At 35.0% G+C, this 10,429-nt stretch overlaps 1 long non-coding RNA gene across 1 annotated transcript; it reads left to right on the top strand.

The window, feature by feature from the left end:
- Positions 1-729: 729 nt before the first annotated feature.
- Positions 730-7,187, top strand: LOC138312378 (uncharacterized). Its single transcript, XR_011206937.1, has 3 exons — positions 730-847; positions 2,760-2,871; positions 7,154-7,187. It is a non-coding gene; the product is annotated as an uncharacterized lncRNA (long non-coding RNA).
- Positions 7,188-10,429: the final 3,242 nt, after the last annotated feature.

Here is a 10,429-nt window from a genome sequence, read left to right as displayed (position 1 = left end):
TTCACAAATGATTGTGAATAAAATATTAAAAGGTCTTTTTAATTCGGAAGTGATAATTAATTACGTAACATGTAACTTAAAAATATTATTTCAAAAAGTGAAATCTATGCTGCAACTTTGAAAAAATAATTCTTTTAAAATTTGCTTACGTCAATTTAGTCCTGTGATTGATAACTATTGTTTTTGATTATTTCTATGCTTTAATGTATATGCACACGACTCACGACCAAATAATAAATGCGATGATATAAACTTTAATGAATAAAACAAACAAGTGTATTTGTACATATTTGGTAAGCGTGTATTTAACTTAGACTTAAACCACTTGTTAAGTTTATGCAAAATGAAATAAAAAACACCATGTATACGTACGGTTCGAATGTCGGTAGGAACGTAGTACGATAGTAAAATTTGTTTTATTACTTTAACATCCTTTTAGCACGGTAGTAAAAACGAAACATAATAAATGACAAAAACTAGGACAGGATATATTTCTTAAACTCATATATAATTATAGAGCACGAGTAAGAAAAATATATTATAAAATAAAACTATCAAAATTTACCAAACTCTGCAACATGGCTTGACTAAGATCTATTACCAGCTCAGCATGGTAAACGTTGGTCCACTGCAATGTAATTCTATATGATTACAATGAAATACTCATATAAATCACGAGTAATTTACAAATAACGTGTAATTGCTTGAAACAATTGTTATCAAATTAAATAGCCATCAAATCCATTTCGATCGTTTCCTGTTTACACGTAGGCGCGTGGTATATAAATCAGGCCGTAGGCATAATCACCACACATCATCAACTGATACGCTGTAACGTACGGCTCACGTAAGTAATCCTTGTTTCTACGTCAATAATTTTGTATTTTTTTTTTATAAATGATTTAATGCAATGTATGGCTACAGCTTGCAAGTGTATATTCAGCATACTATACCAGTAAACAAGCTGTCTTGTTTAAATTTCAATATTAATACTTAATTTAATGCAATGCAACCGTAATGTTATGACAATTATGTAAATTGCTGTGATATATATTAAAGAGACTATCTAATGTTACTAACAGAGGACTCTAGGATGATAAGCTTTGCTACAAAGGTTTTATCTTCAACATATGAAAATTTCATTAGTATTAAAAACAAGAAAGTTACATGAATGGAGTTTACGTCAGTCGACAGACGAATGACAGAATAAATAATGAGCTAATATACACAGTAAACTACAACGTGCTAAACGTGAACAATTCAATTGTATTTTCCCAAATTAAAAAATTCTGGTGCTATATGAAAACAGAAGTCGCGCAAGGTTTTAATAAGACTGGTATATCTGTTTAATAATTATTATCAACTTTTTTGGGGGGATGTACCATATGTTTACCCAAATATACATTTTAATTGCATATTATTTATACATATTGTTAATTAATTTGTTTCTAAATTATGATTTTTTTTATATCTACTGTACTAGTTGATGTAATTATGAAATATGTGTATTGACATTTACATCACTAGCGGTATTACATCATTTATCCACTTTTGATGTCTCCTCTGATGTTCCTTCGTTTGCCGTCTGTTTCCTTCTGTTATCAATTCATAATGTAATTCCTAAATATTAATATATTAACTTTATTCTTGCCTTAATGGGTATGTTCACAACAATTTTTCCAAATAAGGAGATATACATTATTTTGTCTATACAATTACGTGAACAGCTTGTACTAAGTATATGTAATGCATGCTTTATGTGAACAAATGTCACTTGAACCATGATACATCAATTATCCCTATACGCGATCTCAAAAACAGGCACACCTTTTGTTTACGTGTTAAAAAACCTTTAAACTGCAATCTTTCCAACAAAACCACACGGGTCAAAAGGGCAGTGTAACCACGATCTGTAATGTACAATGCGTTTGTTCTCATTTTATTTGGACACTTTTGTGATCCCACGAGATCTAATTTTAAACTTTTAAACTTTTGGTTTTTTTCGTTTGTGATATTTTTTTTCAAAATTTTTCGTGTTGTTATTTTCAAATATTCTGGTTTAGTTTTATGTAATATGATAGTTTCAATTGTTCAATCTGATTTAAATACAGATCCTCATGATCACTACGTTCTCTATTTAACGGAGTGGTTATAAGGATCTGCATTCTAATCAATTGGGCATTGTTGTGTAAATGACGGAATTATTTGATAGCGTAAAGAGCGAGCTATACAAGTCACTGGTTATATTCTTTCTAACTGATGTCGATTCCTTGAGCAAATGCTCACCTAAGACCAGTAGAATACTTTGACAGTGACCATCACTCAGTTCCATTATGAACAAAGATACCATAAATACATTTATTATTCATTTCCAAAATACAAAACAACTACGATGTGAAGACAACACGAACAACATTTGTGTATTTATTTTATTTGATAATAGCACACTCCGACTCCTGGAAAAATGTCGAATTGAAATGTACTCTGCCTAAATTTGTGTGTGCAAGACATGGGGGAAAACTGCATTTTACTTTATCAATATACATGAATCACTTTGCCCAAAATTCATTATAACAATATTGTAGACAAAGGCGCCTTGTCAGTATCAGCCTTGATTTAGCCAAACAAATTCAATCATTCTAGTCTACAAAGTCATGCATTCTAATCAATAGGTGGATATACATACATATTATAATAATAATACTATTGTGTGCACTATCCCCCAAGGACAATTTATAATTAATCTATTTGATTTCCAGTTCCGCATAATCATGAATCACGTACTCCTGTTCGCCATGGTTACACTGATGACAGCCAATCATATTTCAGCTTACTGTTTCGCCGGTGCGCCAGCGACAATCGCTCTTGGAGGTAGGTCTAAATGTTATGTTTAACTTATTTTGCTTATTTTAATTACTGCATATAAAGATATTTATTATTATGTTATGTTACTTTGAAGTACTTGTTTCGACTTTCTGTTTGTTTGTTTGTTTGATTAATTAACGTCCTATTAACAGCTATGGTCATGTAAGGACGGCCTCCCATGTATGTGGTGTGTTGCGTACATTGTTGCGATGTGCGTGTTGTGGGAGACTGGGTATATTCATGTTGTGTCTTCTTGTATAATGGAACTGTTGCCCTTTTTATAGTGCTACATCACTGAAGCATGCCGCCGAAGACACCAAGCAACACACCCCACCCGGTCACATTATACTGACAACGGGCGAACCAGTCGTCCCACTCCCTGTATGTTGAGCGACTGTATTTGCTACAATATATATCACAAACGTCTTTTTCATACTTAAAGTTGGTGCCTAGATTTTCCATTCGTTGAGGAAATTCGCATATTCCCGCTGCGATAAATAACGAAAATCGAGAAAATATTATGTCGTTATAATATGTTGATTATATCAAACAAAACTAAGCTACTTGGATGTATCCTGATTTATTAAGTTTTGATAGATAATCGAACAATACATGACACTATATGTCAGCCACGTGACTCATTATACTTTCAATGAGAGAAGCAGGTGCATGTGATGTAGTATTTTTGAACTCTTTGTTAATATTTTATCTTGTTCATTCACACATTTGTTTTTCATTAAAATATTTAGGGATTAGGTTAAAAAAAGCGATTATTGCACTCGGAAGATAAACATTTAATTACAATATATGACACGGACATTTAATTAACATATGACGATACGATGGTAGTTTTAGTTAAAAGCTCCAAATCAATGTTATCTATTTTCTGTTATTCATAATTAAATTTCTCTAATCAATGCTTGATACTAAGAGATTATGTGTTACACTTTTAGTGGTTTTGATACATCAGGTTACAATAATGAAATTGTTCGATCTGTAATTCGTCTGGAGACCTAATAGTTTAGTAAAAGAAAATTATTTCATTTTTCAAAACAAAACATTTGTGACAAAATAAAACTATGTTGTCAAAAGGGTATTTTACAGATTACTGAAAGTATAATATCAACATGAATCCAACAATAAATACAATGAAAAAATTAATACTATTATCTAGAGCGTGAAACATCATAGATTTGAGAGTATTACGTCCCTAATTAGTTAAAATTCCGCCAAAAGTCACGTACCAGACAGATCATAATTGACAATTCTGGCACCGAGTACTATGTCATATTTAAATGTCTGTCCGAGGTGCGAAAACCCGTTCTCTTACCCTGGATAGGAAAATCCGGAATTTTACCGGAGTGATACTTTCTTTATATCTCAATAAAGGGTAAAGACAAGCTACACGAGATCTTTGCACGTGCTCACAAAAAATAAACAAGAGGCCCATGGCCCTTAGCGGTCACCTGAGTTCAGACACAGAATGAAACAAAGACATGCATATAAACACTATAAATATATATTGGCCCATCAGGCCCTTGAAGTCAGTCAGTGATTTTATAAATTTTTAATCTATGAAGATTATTTGGTTCCATCAAATCTGTGAATTCAGGAGAAAGATTTTTGAAATGTTATCCATTTTGAGCCCTTTTGGCCCCACCCCTCTCGCCCCTGGGAGTCGGCCAGGACCAATATGGATATGATGTTAAATGCTATCTCAGGCTAATAATTCTAACCCAGATTGACTAATTTCCTATGAAAACTAAGCAAATAATGTTCCTAAATGTGTTTTCCTATATAAACTATAGTAAATTTGACCCCCTCCCTAGGGGAAAATCTGAGATCCCAGGGCCATGAAATTCACAAATTTTTGTAAAGGGCCTTAAGACCTTCCAATCTATCAAGAGTATCTGGTTCCATCAAATCTGTGAATTCAAAAAGAAGATTTTTGAAATTACCATTTTGACCCCTTTTGGCTCCGCCCCTCTGGCCCCTGGGGGTCAGCCATGACCAGTATGGATATGATGTTAAAATGCTATTTCAGGCTAATAATTCTAACCCAGTTTGACTAATTTCCTATGAAAAATAGGCAAATAATGTTCATAAATGTGTTTTTCCTATATAAACTAAAGTAAACTTGACCCCCTCCCCAGGGGGAAACATAAGACCCCAGGGTCATATTATTCACAATTTTTTTAAAGGACTTTCAGACCTTTCTATCTATGCAGAGTATTTGATTCTATTAGTTCCAGAATTTCAGAAGAAGATTTTTGAAGTTTTAGCCTATTTGACCGGTTTTGGGACCGCCCCTAAGGCCCCTGGGGATCAGTCATGGAAAATTTGGTAATAAAATTCAATGGCCATCACATAGGGATAATTCTGACTACAATTGACTAATTTCCTATTATAATGACTAAATAATGCTCAAAAATGTGTTTTCCATATATAAACCTAACCCCCTCCCTAGGGGGAAACCTGAGACCCAAGGGTCATATAATTCACAATTTTCATAAAACACCTTAAGACCTGTCCATCTATGAAGAGTATTTGATTCTACCATTTCCAGTATTTAAGAAGAAGATTTTTAAAGTTTTATTTGCCTTTGGCACCCGCCCTTGCCCCGAGGGGTCTGCCCCAAAACAAGTTTGAGGGGGTTTCACTATGCATATAACAAGAAGACACATAGTAAACTTACCCTCCCCAGAGGGAAACGTGCACAACCCCATACACGCAACAATTACTCATCACATTTTGACCAAATTGGGACGTGATACTGAAAACAAACTATGAAATACAGGTATACAAATGATTCTACCATTTCCAGAACTACATACTCAAAGGGTGATTTTCCATATATAAACCTAACTGACCCCGCCTAAAACCTGAGACCCCAGGGTCATATAATTCACAATTATTGGTTAATAGGATTCAACACCTTAATACTGTAATTCTGACATTATTTGACTTCTACCTATTTCAAATGATCAGTATTTCAAGAAAAAGATTTTTCCCTAGTTTTAAACTATTAGCCCCTTTTAAACCCCCTCCCCAGGGGGAATACCCGAGTACCCAGGGTCATATAATCACCAATTTTGGAATGGACCTTATACCTTTCTCATCTATATAATGTTATTAACAAGTCCGAATCATTTCATCTTGAAAACTGAAAAAAATGCTCATAATTTTAGTCAACTATTTACCCCTTAAAACATAGCTCCTGGGGGGTGGGGACAATATAATTCCCAGATTTGAAACGTGAGACCCCAAATATATATAATTCTAAGTTTGGTAAAAAATTGACCTTGTTTTCAGTTCATCTAGAGAAGACCAGTCAAAATTAATTCTACCATTTCCAGGAATTTCAGAAGACGGAACAAAATGAAGATTAGAATTGGTCACCCCTTTTTGACTTCGTCATCAGGTGACCCTGGGGGTCGGTCATGGAATTAATTCTCTAATTTGGATTATCAATGAATCAGGGGATCTCAACCTGAACAATAGATTTGATGCCAAATTTCCTATTACAAAGTTTTTTGACAACTTAGAAATCTTACTTCTCAAAAATGAGTTTTCGGTCTCATAATACAATATGGAAAACTTTTAACCCCCTGTCCCCGTCAAGGGGGACAAAGAGCCCCAGGGTCAATAATTCTTCACAATTGGGTAAACTTTGGACAACCTTTTCTACCGCCTTATTAAGAGTAGTTAATTATACCACAGTGGTCCCACAGAACAACGATTTTTGAAATTTTAGTACTTGCAATTTTTCAGAACCCTTTGAACCACTTTTATATACTGAAATACCAACATGGGGGGTGGGGACATAAACCCAAACAACGTTTGCCATTATAAAGGTTTGTGCAAACGTTTATTGAAATTGCTTCGGCAGTTTTGGGAAGAAGTCAAAAATGTAAATTGTTTAGGACGGACGACGGACGACGGTGACAAAAGGCGATCACAAGAATAGGCGTACTTTGAGATTTCGTCTTAAGCTGACAATACACTCGGTAAACATAGTTGTTTTCAGGCAACAAATCTTACTTTTGGGTTGAGTTTCTCCTGTCTCATAAATAGGAGATTCTTTTAATCCAAATGCCGTCAAAGGGACAAAGACAATGCAAAGACAACTTCGAACCATTTGGGACTTTAACACTTAAAAGTTATTAAGCAGGTAGACCTTATACAGCAGTTTCACAAATACGCTTTGATAGTACTTGCAATTTTTCAGAGATGGACGAACAAGTCTTTATACTATACTCAACATGACCTAAAGTTTATATTGTTTAAGAACACCCAGAACCGAACGTTTGGCCATTATAATGGCCAGTACGTATAACATCTTGGATAAAGGCGATACATTGGGACACAGGCAACTGTGAGGAGTGTACCTGTGAATCACAAGGGGCGTACTTCTGTTGCGGGTAAGGAACATACATGTTAAACATATGTTTTTAGCCAGATGTGTATGCTTTTGTAAAGTCGAATCCGGTCAAATAGACAGTTGTAACCAGCTGCATAGATACTTGGAGACAAAAAACTACCGAACCCGTCGGACTTGTTACGACTTAAATGTGACAATTTGATTGTTTCATGGAATGTGTTACCACAATTATAACAACGCAACACAATGATCATGAAACGATCTCAACGAAGTAATACCTAACTTAACCCGATGTCAAAACGAATAATGCTATAGTGCAATAGATAATGACATAACGTGAAGTGATACATTACAAATATTAACATGCTAAAATCCAAATTTGCGGAAAATTGGGAGGTGATACTGAATACACTGATGAAATACTGTTATATGTTCAGAAGGGGAGACAACTAAATTGAAATGGGCTTAATTCAACATGGTCTGTTTTTCGTTAATCGTTTTTGTAGGTCAGATTAATCATTTTTTTTAAGGAAATTGTATTGAAATTTAGATTTTTGCAAGCATTTGCAAGCATTTTATCATTACATGATGAATCATTTAGTGATTCAGGACTTAAGATTTTCGTTAATCGTGTTTGTAGGTACGCATTCCATGCTGGGGTCATTAGTTCAACGGATACGATGTTAAATGATCCCATTCCGAATCATGTAATCATGGAATGATTGTGGCACAGTGATTTTGGCCAATGTGACATGTTAGTGGGCATGAAATCGATATCTTACGTTTAAAACAACCGAAGTCAAAACGAATAAATTTAGGATATTAGATTTTTAATGTCTTCATAACATTGAACCTTGTAAATATACTTAACATGTGAAAATTGGAGGTGATTGAATACACTGATGAACATACCATAAAATTCAGAAGGGGAGACAACTAAATTGAAAGAGGACATACTTTCAAGCATGGACAAGAATCTGGATGTACTAATAAAGTCACAATGTAAGACCTAACAGATTATAGTTTTTTGTTAACCTTAACTTGTAATAGAAATCTACCTTCCCTAATTAATATTGAAAAAATACAACTCTGATAAATTATTCCTGTCATAAGCTACCATATTTGTAATGAAAATATTGTAAATGAATTGAGCCAAACAAGAGCCAAGTGAATAATAGGCTTTTGTGAAAATGCAAGAGTAATTAATCCAACACGTATGTATAATCTGTGTAAAACATCCGAATCCCACATCAATTACAAACTGAATGAAAATTTGGCCTGTATTGTTAGTGTAAAGGTTTGATCATAAATCAAAATGTTAACTTTGCATAATTTACAATTTATGTTTATATGACGTCATTTACGATGACCGCCATAGTCGAATTTAACAATATATTAAGAAAAATAGTCAAAAAATTGCATTTTGATTGATTCCTAATTAACAAATCAAAAGTATCAAAATAAAAGCCAAATAAAAGCAGAAAAATAAGACAACTTGCAATGGAAATGATCATGGACCTAAATATTCCATACATTATGTTACCTAAAACTTTTGGCTTGAAAATGCCTAATAAAATCGGGCTTTTCCCCCAATTATTGAACCTGTTAACTCTGAAATTAAGTCGGGTTACAGCGGATGGCCTAACACTTTTTGAAAACATCGATGAATTGAGGGCAAAAAATTCAAGTGAAAACATAATTCTTTTGTAAAATGCGGAAATAGTAATCCAAACGCGTATGATAAATCTGTGATAAACCAATAGCCTAGTAGGGTCCCACATAACAACCTTTGTCTGTTTATTTTGTTTGAACCCTTATTAACCCACTGCCAGGGTCAAAATCACAAAATGTTTACTATTGCATAAGTTGGGTAGCGTGTGAACTTCCAGTTGATTAAAACACGTCATCCTTGACCCATGTCGAATTTCACAAAAATGGAGAAAATAGTCAGCCCCCCATTGACATTTTTCGATCGAATTAGTCCAAATGATCAACATAACAACAATGAACAACAAATACTGCACACGGCGTATTCCAAATTGTTACCTTTGCCCATATTTGCATGACGCAGCAAAAAAAATTTTTCAAACAGCGACCTGTTTATTTCTAATAATTGTTTATCTTAAATGCCTCCCTTGGCATGGCTATCATACTTTTGATCTTGAATACTCGGGCCCTTGAGATAAAAGGCTCTGGTTCTGTCCCCCTGGCCGAGACACCACCAATTGTCTATAAGAAGTGGTAGTTTCTGCTCTGTTGCTTAGCGCTCAGGACAATACAGGGAGTGGGGACGAACTGGTTCGCCCGTTGTCAGTAATAATGTGACCATCATGGGGTGTGTTGCTGTGTGTCTTCGCCGGTATGCTCAGTGATTTTAGCATCTATCAAAAGGGCAATAGTTCCACTATTACTAGAAGATCACATACCACGAATATACCGCAGTCTCCAATTACGATCTCGCAGTCAACCATACACGCTCAACACTACGCATACCTGGGGAGGACGTCCTTACATGACCTCATAGCTGTTAATAGTACGTTAATACGTCCAATCAAACAAACAAAACAACTGTGTTCCAGAGCAAAATTGCAGTTCTCTTACACCTAACAAACATCAATTGGAAAAACGTCTTTGCCCCATTATTACATATGCACATTTAGCTTTGTTGTGCACTTCGGGCGAGATGACTACATACACGAAAATAATTTGGACAGCTTTTTCAAACTATTTCGTCCCCAGTCAAGATTCTGGCAGTGCCAATTTGATTGGCCATTTCAAAAGGTCATCTTGACGTGACCCCTAAAGGGATGTTCTCAGATCCTCTTATCCAACGTAGTGATAATAAGGATCTGTATTTTAATTAGATTGTTGTGAAGTGCGAGGTGCGTGTTTTGAGAGACTGCGGTATGTTCGTGTTGTGTCTTCTTGTATAGTGGAACTGTTGCCCTTTTTATAGTGCTATATCACTGAAGACACCAAGCAACACAACATTATACTGACAAATGGCGAACCAGTCGTCCCACGCCCGGTTTGCTGAGCGCTAAGCAGGAACAGAAACTACCACTATTATAGACTTTGGTGTGTCTCGGCCAGGGGACAGAACTCAGAGAGCTTTCCTCACAGGGGCGAACGCTCAACGCAAGGCCAAAAGTGAGGCAGTGCCAAGGAAGGCTGCTTTGTTTG

This window comes from Argopecten irradians, unplaced genomic scaffold, assembly GCF_041381155.1.
Source record: "Argopecten irradians isolate NY unplaced genomic scaffold, Ai_NY scaffold_0298, whole genome shotgun sequence".
NCBI lineage: Eukaryota > Metazoa > Mollusca > Bivalvia > Pectinida > Pectinidae > Argopecten > Argopecten irradians.
Note: the sequence above shows the minus strand (reverse complement) of the source record. Positions and strands in the feature narration are given on the sequence as shown.